The sequence below is a fragment of the Marmota marmota genome, unplaced genomic scaffold (genome assembly GCF_001458135.2).
Source record: "Marmota marmota marmota unplaced genomic scaffold, marMar, whole genome shotgun sequence".
Taxonomy (NCBI): Eukaryota; Metazoa; Chordata; class Mammalia; order Rodentia; family Sciuridae; genus Marmota; species Marmota marmota.
In genome coordinates, this window is record NW_026000093.1 from 1,143,654 (window position 1) to 1,154,815 (window position 11,162).

At 39.7% G+C, this 11,162-nt stretch overlaps 1 long non-coding RNA gene across 1 annotated transcript in view; it reads left to right on the plus strand.

Annotated features, from left to right (window-relative positions):
* Window positions 1-375: 375 nt before the first annotated feature.
* The window catches only part of LOC125610526, a 39,924-nt gene continuing 29,137 nt past the window's right edge, over window positions 376-11,162 (plus strand). Inside the window, exons 1-2 of the long non-coding RNA XR_007340511.1 lie at window positions 376-612; window positions 5,407-5,494. This is a non-coding gene — a long non-coding RNA (uncharacterized LOC125610526). The remainder of the gene's footprint in view (window positions 613-5,406; window positions 5,495-11,162) is intronic.

Below are 11,162 nucleotides of genomic sequence, written 5' to 3' on the forward strand. Positions count from 1 at the left end.
TGGTCCCTGAGTCCCCTCAGATGCTGCGTATTTTAAGGAAAATTTTGGTGTATTCATTTCGGTTTCTTTATTTTTCAATGAAATCACAATTCTAGGGTAAAGTGGAGTGAAACAAGACTAAATTTGACAAGGAAATTGCAGCGTCTCCTGGACCCCCCCTAATACCTTCTATAAGATTCGATATTGAAAGTAAATGCACATCAAGATTTGCTTGAGTTGTTATCCATAAGTGCTGTCCATGCACAAGCATTTTGAAATATCTATCATCTGCCAAACAAAAAACAGAACAAACCTCTCTCTTGGGAGCTTTTTATGAACTGAAGACCCAGGACAGGACAACATGTACTATATAGTACTGAGAATTTGCAAGCAAGAAGTGAAGTGGTATGTGGTCTCTAGGGAGGAGAATCTGCATGGAAATTTATTTGAAGACTGGTGGAGACCCCTTCTTCACACTGTGGGTGGTTACACATTTAATGAGCGCAACTTTGGAAAACCACATCTTTTCTTTTCCCCAGTTCAGTCACTAGGAGGAGCATGTGCCTAGCAAGTCCATGTTGTTTTCTAAATCCTCATGAATTTCTGGAATTATACTTTTAAGATTTCAGCTGGGTAAGTTTTTAGCTCTGATTCCTATCCTTGAATGACTGTTTCATTTAGCATGCATTTTCATTTGCCGTAGGAATGAAATGGGATTATAATGAAGAAGGTGCTGAAATAATAGAATGGCAGGCAGTATGATTTTTTTTTTTTTTGATTCTGAGGTCAGCCTTACTTTACTGATGGAATTAACAGAAAATCAATTAAAATTTGGGTGATATTTACAGATACCTTCAGTGTATCTGTTCCCCACATGGAGGTATTTCTGTATCTACTCTTGGACATGTTTGGAACCTATGGAGAAATGCAGGTGTGTTAGGGAAAGGTTTCAAAATATGATGTGGGTGAAGCATGCCTTATTTTCAGAAATCACTTTCTTAGTTTTATAATTGTAAATATTTTGGGGGATTATTATTATTTAAATTTTTTTAAGTTGTCGATGGACACAATATCTTTGTTTATTAATTTATTTTTATATGTTGCTGAAGATTAAACCTAGTGCCTCACACATGTGAGGCAAGTGCCCTACAATTGAGCTACAGCCCCAGCCCTGGGGGATTATTTTTTAAGTGAGTTTTATCAAATCTGGAAGTGATTTTTCTGTGTGAATGTTACTTTAGTTTATGAAGTTGTTAGGGTTGAAATGTCCCGAGAATGTAAAAGGTAAAAGTGATTTGTTAGGGTGTTGGGATGGTAAACATATTAAAAATTATTTTTATTACTGTTGTATTGTGTATTAGGGCAGTATTAAGAATACTGATGACTTGAGAAATTTTGCTTTTCTTCAATTTTAAAATCAAGTGCTTTTTTTTGGCTGTATCAGGTAATGATGTAAATCATTTCCTTGTGATCTCCCATTCTCCACATCATATGTAACATTTTTACTTAATACCTAGCAAAAACGCATTTCAATAAAGGAATGTCAGTTTCTTTCCATTAATAACTTGAGACTTTTATAGTAGACACGTTTCTATTACAGCATAATAATTTGTTTTTCATATGAAGTTGTGTCAAATTGCAGTTATAATTGATAGAGGAGATATAATTTTTGAACAATATATTTAAACTTGTTTTTTCAAGTTTTACATAACAATGCATTAACTCACAGATATTTATTTATTTGGTACAGGGGATTGAACCCAGGGCCTAGCACACGCTAGGGAAGAGCTATACGATTGAGCTACATTCCTAGCCTTTTTTTTTTTTTTCATTGTATTTGAGACAGGGTCTTACTAAATTGTGCAGGCTGGCCTTGAACTTGAGATTCTGCTTTAGCCTCACCCAGATTTATTGCTTTTTTTAATTGGTTCTTTTTAGTTATACATAGTAGTAGAATCCATTTTAATATGATTATGCAAGCATGGAACATATCTTATACTAACTAGGACCCCTTTCTTGTGGATCTATACAGTGGTGGGGTTCACTGTGGTGTATTCATGTACGTACCTAGGAAAAGGATGTCAGATTCATTCCACTGTTTTTCCTTTTTCTATCCCTCCCTTCTTCCCTTCATTCCCCTTTGTCTAATCTACTGAATTTCTATTCTTCCTCTTCCCACCCAGATTTATGCTTGATACTCCTGATATGCTTTTAAAGTACTTTAGCTTGTTTTTCAAATTACCATGAATAAAGTAGCAGTGTAAGATTCAGATTCAATAGGACTCAATCAGTGATAGTTTTTTTTTTTTTTTTTTTGGTACTGGGGATTGAACCTGGTGTGCTTTGCCACTGAGTTATGTTCCAAGTCCTTTTTATTTTTTATTTTGAGACATTGTCTTGTTACATTGCTGAGGCTGGTCTCAGATGTGCAGTCCTCTTGCCGCAGTTTCCCAAGTTGCTGGGATCACAGGTGTGTGCCACTATGCCCAGTATCAGTAAGCTTTTTGATTTCAGGAACTTCTTTTATCTGCTGGATGGGAGTGTTTTTTTTTTTTTTTTTGTTGAATGAATGTTCCTTTGAAGTATTTTATTGTATTTGACAAACTTAGACATTTTAGTTATCCATCTTTTGCAAGTATCCAGATTTCCTCGAAGGGTCATACTGAAGTGTTTCCATTCCTAGTGGGCTCACTATGTGTGGAAAGGGCGAGCGTGGAGAATCTTTTGTGTCAGAGGAAGGAGTTTTAAAAATATTTTATTCATGAAAGTAATAGCTTTTCTCTATGATGCTGGACTCTGAAAGCACAATATGATATTTAATATCATGGAGCAGGGGAGTCCCTGGTGCCCAGCTGGACTAGAGAAGGAAATAGGAAATGTAAAGTGTCCTTTCATGGTGAACTAGAGTGGAGGGGCTTTCTTTCACTGGCAGGAAAAGAACAGGACAACCTTATAGACTCTGTAGAACAACTTCCCCATTCTAACCTGGGTATAAGCAGGGAAGAGGATCACATTTGCAAAGTGAGTCTGGCTGTGCTTTGGTCATGGCTGTTATGTATGAAGAACTCACAGCTTTGTAATGAGCCCTTCTCCAGCCATGCCCTTGACAGAGACAGCAGCTGTCTTGGCTGCGTCATAACCAGAATGGAATAAAAATGAACCTTAATCTGTCTGAAGATTCTGAAATTGAATGTTAAGTTCTTTAGCGGAAATCATCCATATGTCTGACATGAAAGCACCAATAATATATGTTACGATTTCTATCTGGAATATCCCCCCCCCCCAATTCATGTGCTGAAGATTTAGTCTCCAAAGCAACAATATCTAGGGGTGGGGCTTTGGGGGAAGTGATTGGGTCATAAATACTCTGACCTCATCATCAGTGGACTAAGGCATTGATAATTGAGTGGACGACTGGTAGGAGGTAGAAACTTTAGGCAGTGGGGAATGGTTGGAGGAAGCAGGTGGCTGGGGTATACCTTGGGGGTTTATCTTTTTTTTTAACATTTACTTTAAATTTTATTATGGAAAAGGTTTCTTTATTTATATATGACAGTGGAATGCATTACAATTCTTATTACATATATAGAGCACAGTTTTTCATCACACCAACTCATATCTTTATACGAGTACTTTGGATAATAATGATTATCACATTCCACCATCATTTATAACCCCATGCCCCCTCCCTTCCCCTCCAACAACTCTGCCCTATCTAGAGTTCGTCTATTCATCTCATGCTTCCTCTCCCTATTCCACTATGAATCAGCCTCCTTATATTAAAGAACACATTCAGCATTTGGTTTTTGGGGATTGGCTAACTTCACCTAGCATTATCTTCTCTAACTCCATCCATTTACCTGCAAATGCCATGATTTTATTCTCTTTTATTGCTGAGTAATATTCCATTGTGCACATATGCCACATTTTTTAATCCATTTATCTATTGAAGGGAATCTAGATTCCACAGTTTAGCTATTGTGAATTGTGCTGCTATAAACATTAATGTGGCTGTGTCCCTGTAGTACGCTGTTTTTAAGTCCTTTGGGTATAGACTGAGGAGAGGGATAGCTGGGTCAAATGGTGGTTCCATTCCCAATTTTCCAAGAAATCTCCATACTGCTTTCCATATCAGCTGCACCCATTTGCAGTCCCACCAGCAGCAATCATGAAATTCATCTGGAAAAATAAGAGACCCAGAATAGCCAAAGCAATCCTTAGCAGGAAGAGTAAAGCAGGTGTCATCGCTATACTGGACCTTAAACTATACTATCGAGCAATAGTAATAAAACCAGCATGGTGTTGGCACCAAAACAGACTGGTAGACCAATGGTACAGAATAGAGGACACAGAGACTAACCCACACAATTACAATTATATTAGACAAAGGTGCCAAAAACAAATGGTGCTGGGAAAACTGGAAATCCATATGCAACAAAATGAAATTAAACCCCTATCTCTCACCAGGCACAAACTCAACTCAAAATGGATCAAGGACTTAGGAATAAAACTAGAGACCCTGTGTCTAATAAAAGAAAAAATATGCCCTAATCTCCATCATGTGGGATTAGGCCCCAACTTCCTTAATAAGACTCCTGTGGCACAAGAATAAAATCGAGAATTAAAAAAAAAAAGAATCAATAAATTGGATGGATTCAAACTAAAATGTTTCTTCTCAGCAAAAGATACAATCTGTGAGGTGAATAGAGAGCCTACATCTTGGGAGCAAATCGTTACCCCTCACACATCAGATAGAGCACTAATCTCTAGGGTACATAAAGAACTCAAAAAGCTAAACACCAAAACAACAAATAATCCAATCAATAAATGGGCCAAGGACCTGAACAGATGCTTCTCAGAAGATGATATACAATCAATCAACAAATACATGAAAAAATGATCATCATCACTAGCAATTAGAGAAATGCAAATCAAAACCACTCTAAGATTTCATCTCACACCAGTTAGCATGGCAGCTATTATGCATACAAACAACAATAAGTGTTGGCAAGGATGTGGGAAAAAATTATTCTAAGATTCCATCTCACTCCAGTCAGAACAGCAATTATCAAGAATACAAGCAACAATAAGTGTTGGTGAGGATGTGGGAAAAAATGCACACTCATACATTGCTGGTGGGACTGCAAATTGGTGTAAGCAATCTGGAAAGCGGTATGGAGATTTCTTGGAAAATTGGGAATGGGACCACCATTTGACCCAGCTATCCCACCCCTTGGTCTATACCCAAGGGACTTAAAATTAGCATACTAGAGTGATGCAGCCACATCAATGTTTATAGCAGCTCAATCCACAATAGGTTTATCTTGTCCCTAGCCCCTCTCTCACTTTCTGCTTCAAAATTGCCATGAACTGAACAGATTTTCTCCTCCATGTCCTTCTGTGAATGATGTTTCTGCCTTTCCTCAGGCCCAAAGCAATGGAGCCGGATGACCACGGACTGCAATTGCTGAAACTGTGAGCCAGAATAAATCTTTCCTCTACCAAGTTGTGTCAGGTTTTCTTTTCTTCCCATTTTTTTCTTGGTGCATTACAGTTGTACATAAGGATGGGACTTGTTGTTACATATTTGTACATGCACACAATATAAGACTATAATTTGGCCAATATCACTCCCCAGGAATATCACTCCCTGCTCCCTCACTGGTCCCGCCCTCCTCCCATCCCCTGGTCCCTTTCCTCTACTAATTTCCCTTTGATTTTCATGAGATCCACCCCACCTTTCTTTTCCTTTTTTCCTCTGTTGCTTCTGCATAGGAGAGAAAAACATAGGACCCTTGACCTTCTGAGTCTCACGTATTTCACTTAACGCGATGGTCTCTATTTCCATCCGTTTTCCTGTAAATGACATAATTTCATTTTTCTTTGTGGCTGTGTCAGGTGGTTTCATCACAACGACAGAAAATGGACTAACAGTAGCCACAGAATGAAAAAGCTGGCAGGCAGTAGTGACAGAACGTGGAATTTTGATGCTGTTTATTTGTCACCAGGTCATTTTGATTTGACTGGGGGCATTTTAGAGACCACCAACAAGAGTCCACATGTCTTGGATGAAAAAAAGGGTCTTTTTGTGATTGGCAGGTTAAATGTTTTAAATTACTCATTCCCTTTTAGCGAAATGTCATCTTGAACACAAAGGTCATGTTTTCCTTAAGGAGTCTCTTTTGCCATTAAATAAAACTATGTGCCCCTGGTCCTGACCTCTGCTCTCAAGGCGTCCTTGGCTGCCTCTTTGCTTATCAGAGTATTTGCTCCATAAATATTCCTTCCATCCTCTAATCTCTCATTTCTGTGACTTGTGCATTCCATATTCTGATTTTCCTCTCTTGGTCCACTATGATCACCCTGAATATTCACCGTGCATGCCAGGAATCCAGAAGAGAGACAACTGTGTTAGAAGAATAAAATGTTAAAACCCTGAATTCTCAAAAAGAACTGAAGTTCTCCAAGAGAACTGAACTCAGTTCTAGACACTGAGTGTCCCACGAGAGCTCCTAGTCTGAGTTTAGACCACGTGACTGCAGGCACCCCGGGGAAGCGCCTACAGAACCCTGGGAGTCTCATTTTACTCTGGTTCTCTGTACCAGACTGAGACTGTGAAGCAGTCAGTCATCATAGTAGAAACTTTTGATTCCTGTATAAATCCCAAATTTTTGTCCCCAGGAAGTGGGATCTTGGCATCTGGGTTCTTCCTAAAGCAAGTCCAAGCTAAACCAGATGGTTTTGAAAGATGCCTTAGGTGTTTACCTAAACCTTGAGGTGCCTGTTTTTGTTGACATATTCTCCTGTATATGACGAATAGATCCCTTTGGCCCAGGGCTTCCTGGCAGGAAGGTAGCATGCTGTGGCTTCTGCTGATTGACATGGTAGCTGGGAGCTGCAGCAATATCCAGCTCCTATGGGATGGAATTATAGAGACATGAAGCCCCTTCTTTTTAAAAACATTTTTATTAGTGCACTATAATTTGCACATATTAGTGGGATTTGTTGTTATATGTTGTATTATGTATATGCAATAAATTAATTTTATTCCCTAGCACCTCCCCTTTCTCTCCCTTCCTCCCTCTGTTAGTCTCCTTCCTCTACTGGTCTTCTTTGGATTTTCATGGCCCTCAACCCCCTGCTGCTTTTTAATTTTTTTTTTTAACTCTAGCTTCCAAATATGAAGAAAACATATAACCCTTGACATTCTGAACCTGGCTTATTTCACTTATTTCACATAATGCTCTCAAGTTCCATGCATTTTTCTAAAAATGACATATAATTTCATTCTTCTCATTCTTATTTATGGCTGAATAAAAACTGTTGTGTATACATCCCATGTTTTCTTTATTGATTGTCTGTTGATGAGCACCTAGGCTGGTTCTGTAATTTGGCTATTGTGAATCGTGTTGCTATAAACATGGTACACACTTATCATTATGGTAGGATGATTTTAATTCTTTAGTATAAATACCAAGGAATGGGATAACTGAGTCATATGGTACTTCCATTCCTAGTCTTTTGAGGAATCTCCATAGGCTGAGGCTCCTGGTAATGCCCTGCAGTTTACAAGCGGTGACCCCGGCAGGAGAGAGGGAGACTTAGGCTAAACCAAACCAACTCCAGTGATCTTTTGCCTGAATGGCTTGGGGATTTATTGAGCTCTGGTAATCTGCTCTGAATTGGAGACTTGGAGACACACTCAGACCTGCCCTTTTGGGAGGAGTGGCAATGTGCCCTTTTGGGAGGAGTGGCAATGTGCCCTTCTCAGCTGACCATACCGTGCAAGTTCAGAGTTGCAAAAGGTCTGAAATTCTCAAGCAGAAGGTACCTTAGCAGTACAGGGCACAAGTACAGGACATTTTGCTGTTTTACTGCCTCAGAGACAAAACCAGGCTGAATTAGTGCTATCAAGCCAGATCCAGCTATTCCAGTCACTCTAAGTATCCTCCTATTGTAACTGACCAGTCTTTCATGTTTTATGGCCTCCATGAAACACTCTTACATTAAATAAATGCATGCGAAAAGCTCTTGTGTGGTACTTCTTAAGAGAAATATATATATATATATATATATATATATATATATATATATTTCAGTTTTGCTTTATTGGGTTTAATGTTACTGGAGAAATTTGTTGCTCTGCCTGTGAGGGAGCACCTTCAGTTCTCTTAATGAATGAATTACAACAAAACCAGGTACTTAAAAGTAGATCGAGGGTTTTTTGTGCAATAGGCTAATTTTAGTGTTCAGATTTACTCATTTCCAACTTTCTTTTTAGAAAGTTTCAAGGTGTTTCCTGAGAAGGGAGATGTCAGAAAATGCCGTAACTCTAATAAAATCAAAACCTGCTTTAGTGTTCTGTTACAAAAGTCAACGTATAGAGTCTGTGATGCTGTTTTCATTCGACGGTGCTGTTGGGTTTAAACTTGGCTCATGTTCCTAGCAGCTCTTGACTCAGGTGTCCCAGGTTCTATCCATTGCATACCAGCTGTGCGGACAGGAAGGGCTGGTATGCTTTGCCCATTGTTAGTATCCCTGGTGCCTGACCCAGGGCCAAGGGGAGGACAGCACATGTCTCTCAGTTAGATGAGTCCCACGGGAACTTCATTCTTTCTGTGTGCAGCTGACCTATCAATTTCAGTCATCAGACACCACCTTATTCTTCCATTATTGCCTTTGAGATTCTGCATCTTCTGCTCCTACTAGGACCTGCTGGATTATGACTGAGGTATCCATGCAGGGGGACACTTGTGTCTCCACTGAGGCCTGCAATAGTGAGGGTTTGGATTCCCTATGAGTAGCGAGGGTCTCTGCCTCATCTGTGTTCGGATGTCTCCTTTGTTCTCTGAAATCTGTTGGAACCAAGGGCCTATGGCAGAGAGGCTGGGCATCCAGAGAAGAAGGCTTTAATCTGCTAAGGGGTGTGTGCCTGCCTTGAGGGAGTTGTATGTGGGCTGGGCTCAGCTGTGAGATGTCAGGGTTAGATGTCACCTAAAGACCAGAGAGAGAAGACACATCCTCCTGGTCAGTCTCCATCTTGAGAGCAGGAATTGACAGAAAGAGAGACTCCTGTCATTTTATCAAATATCTTTTCTCCTGTTTTTGAGTAATGTACAGTAGGTAGTAACCATTCAATGAGTGAAGGAACCTGTTCTCCAAGAAGTCAGGTAGGTCTGGACAGAGATGAGGGTGCTTATCTCTTTCTCATTTGCCTCAGAAAAAATCCCCTAGTGAAGAACCTATGTATACAAGTATGTTTTGTGGACTTCTCCTTTGGTTACCCATTTAATATCTGTTAATAAGATGTTGCTACTTTTCTCAAACGTGAATAAAGTACAGAGGAAGCATATTAATATGTTTCTGAAGGTAGTCCTGAAGTAAAACAGGCAGATTTTGAGAAACTCTTGTTTCTGGTAAGTGAAAAGAATCTTATCTACTTGGACTGGGAACAGAACTATGCTAGTCAGTTTATCATGACTGTCATGGTTTGAATCGGGGAGTGTTCCCTGAAAAAAGCTCATGTGTTAGGCAACCGGTAATGTTCAAAAGTGAAATGATTGGATTCTGAGAGCTGTAACCTCATCAGTGGATCAATCCATTTGATGATCAATGTTTATAGCAGCACAGTTCACGGTAGTGAAGTTATGGAACCAGTGTATGTACCCATCAACAGATGATTGGATAAAGAAAATGTGGTATAGGTTCATGATAGAGTTTTACTCAGCCATAAGGAAGAATGAAATTATATCATTTGCTGGTAAATGAATGGAACTGGAGAACATCATACTAAGTGAAATAAGCCAGACTCACAGTCAAGGGCCAAATGTTTTCTCTTGTATGGGGAAGCTAGAGAGATACAAGGAATTAAAAAAAAAAAAAGATCTCATGGGAATAGAAGAGAGAACAGTGAAGTTGGGGAAGAAGTTAAGGGAGAGGGAGGAGGGATGGAAAAGGGGAAAAGGAGAAATGAAATTTATCACAATAAATCCCACTTTTATGTTAATCTACAGCACACCAATTACTAAAACAATAAACAAACAGAAGACCAAGAAAGTAGAAGGGGTGGGGGAGGGAGGAAGAGAAAAACCAGCCTCTACCTCAGAGCAAAGCCTGTCCAAGGAAGGGACATGACCTTAGTCCTTGGAAAGACCCACAGAGCACTCCTAGGCACATTCCCACCCTGCTGAGTTGTTTATCTACAAATAACAGGAGAGATCTGCTGCGCCAGGTGTCCCTCAGTCAGGCTAGGTGGGGACCCATAGCAACCTCCTAGCAGCCACCAATCAGCATGAGACAGGGAAATACCTGGTCCGCAGCCCGGCTGGCTGGGCAAAATAACCGGGGGGTGACGAATAACTTGTGTACGTTGATACAGCAGGAGTGGAAGCTGTTTATTGCAGGACAGGAGCGGTATTTATACATTCCACACAGCTTATCTAATTAGCATAAACTAGATACATCAGTCAACCAATAAGGAATCTCCACACTTAATGGCTTGCTGGTGTTACTTCACAAACCACTCCCTCTGGCATTTTGCCAGGCACCATCCAGACTTGTTTACAGACTCTAACATTTCTCTGGCAAAATGCCAGGTGCCATCCTGACTTGTTTACAGACTGTAACAACCTGGGATGCCAGATGACCCTCCCAGTAGTTAATGGTGGTTGATAACATGTTGGGAAACCATGTAGTTCAGCAGGAACACCCCTCTTGGCTTAAACCAATCAGTTCAAATGAATCCCTTTCTTGTACTAGCCAATCACCCCTACCTAACTTGTTCCCGCTAGTGAATGTGCTAATCATGTTTTATTTTTTATTTTTTTTTTTTTTAATTTTTTTTTATTGGTTGTTCAAAACATTATAAAGCTCTTGACATATCATATTTCATACATTAGATTCAAGTTGGTTATGAACTCCCAATTTTACCCCAAATACAGATTGCAGAATCACATCAGTTACACATCCACATTTTTACATAATGCCCTATTAGTAACTGTTGTATTCTGCTACCTTTCCTATCCTCTACCATCCCCCCTCCCTCCCCTCCCATCTTCTCTCTCTACCCCATCCACTGTAATTCATATTTCTCCTTGTTTATTTTCCCATTCCCCCTCACAACCTCTTATATGTATTTTGTAAAATCATGAAGATCTCCCTCCATTACCATGCAATTTCCCTTT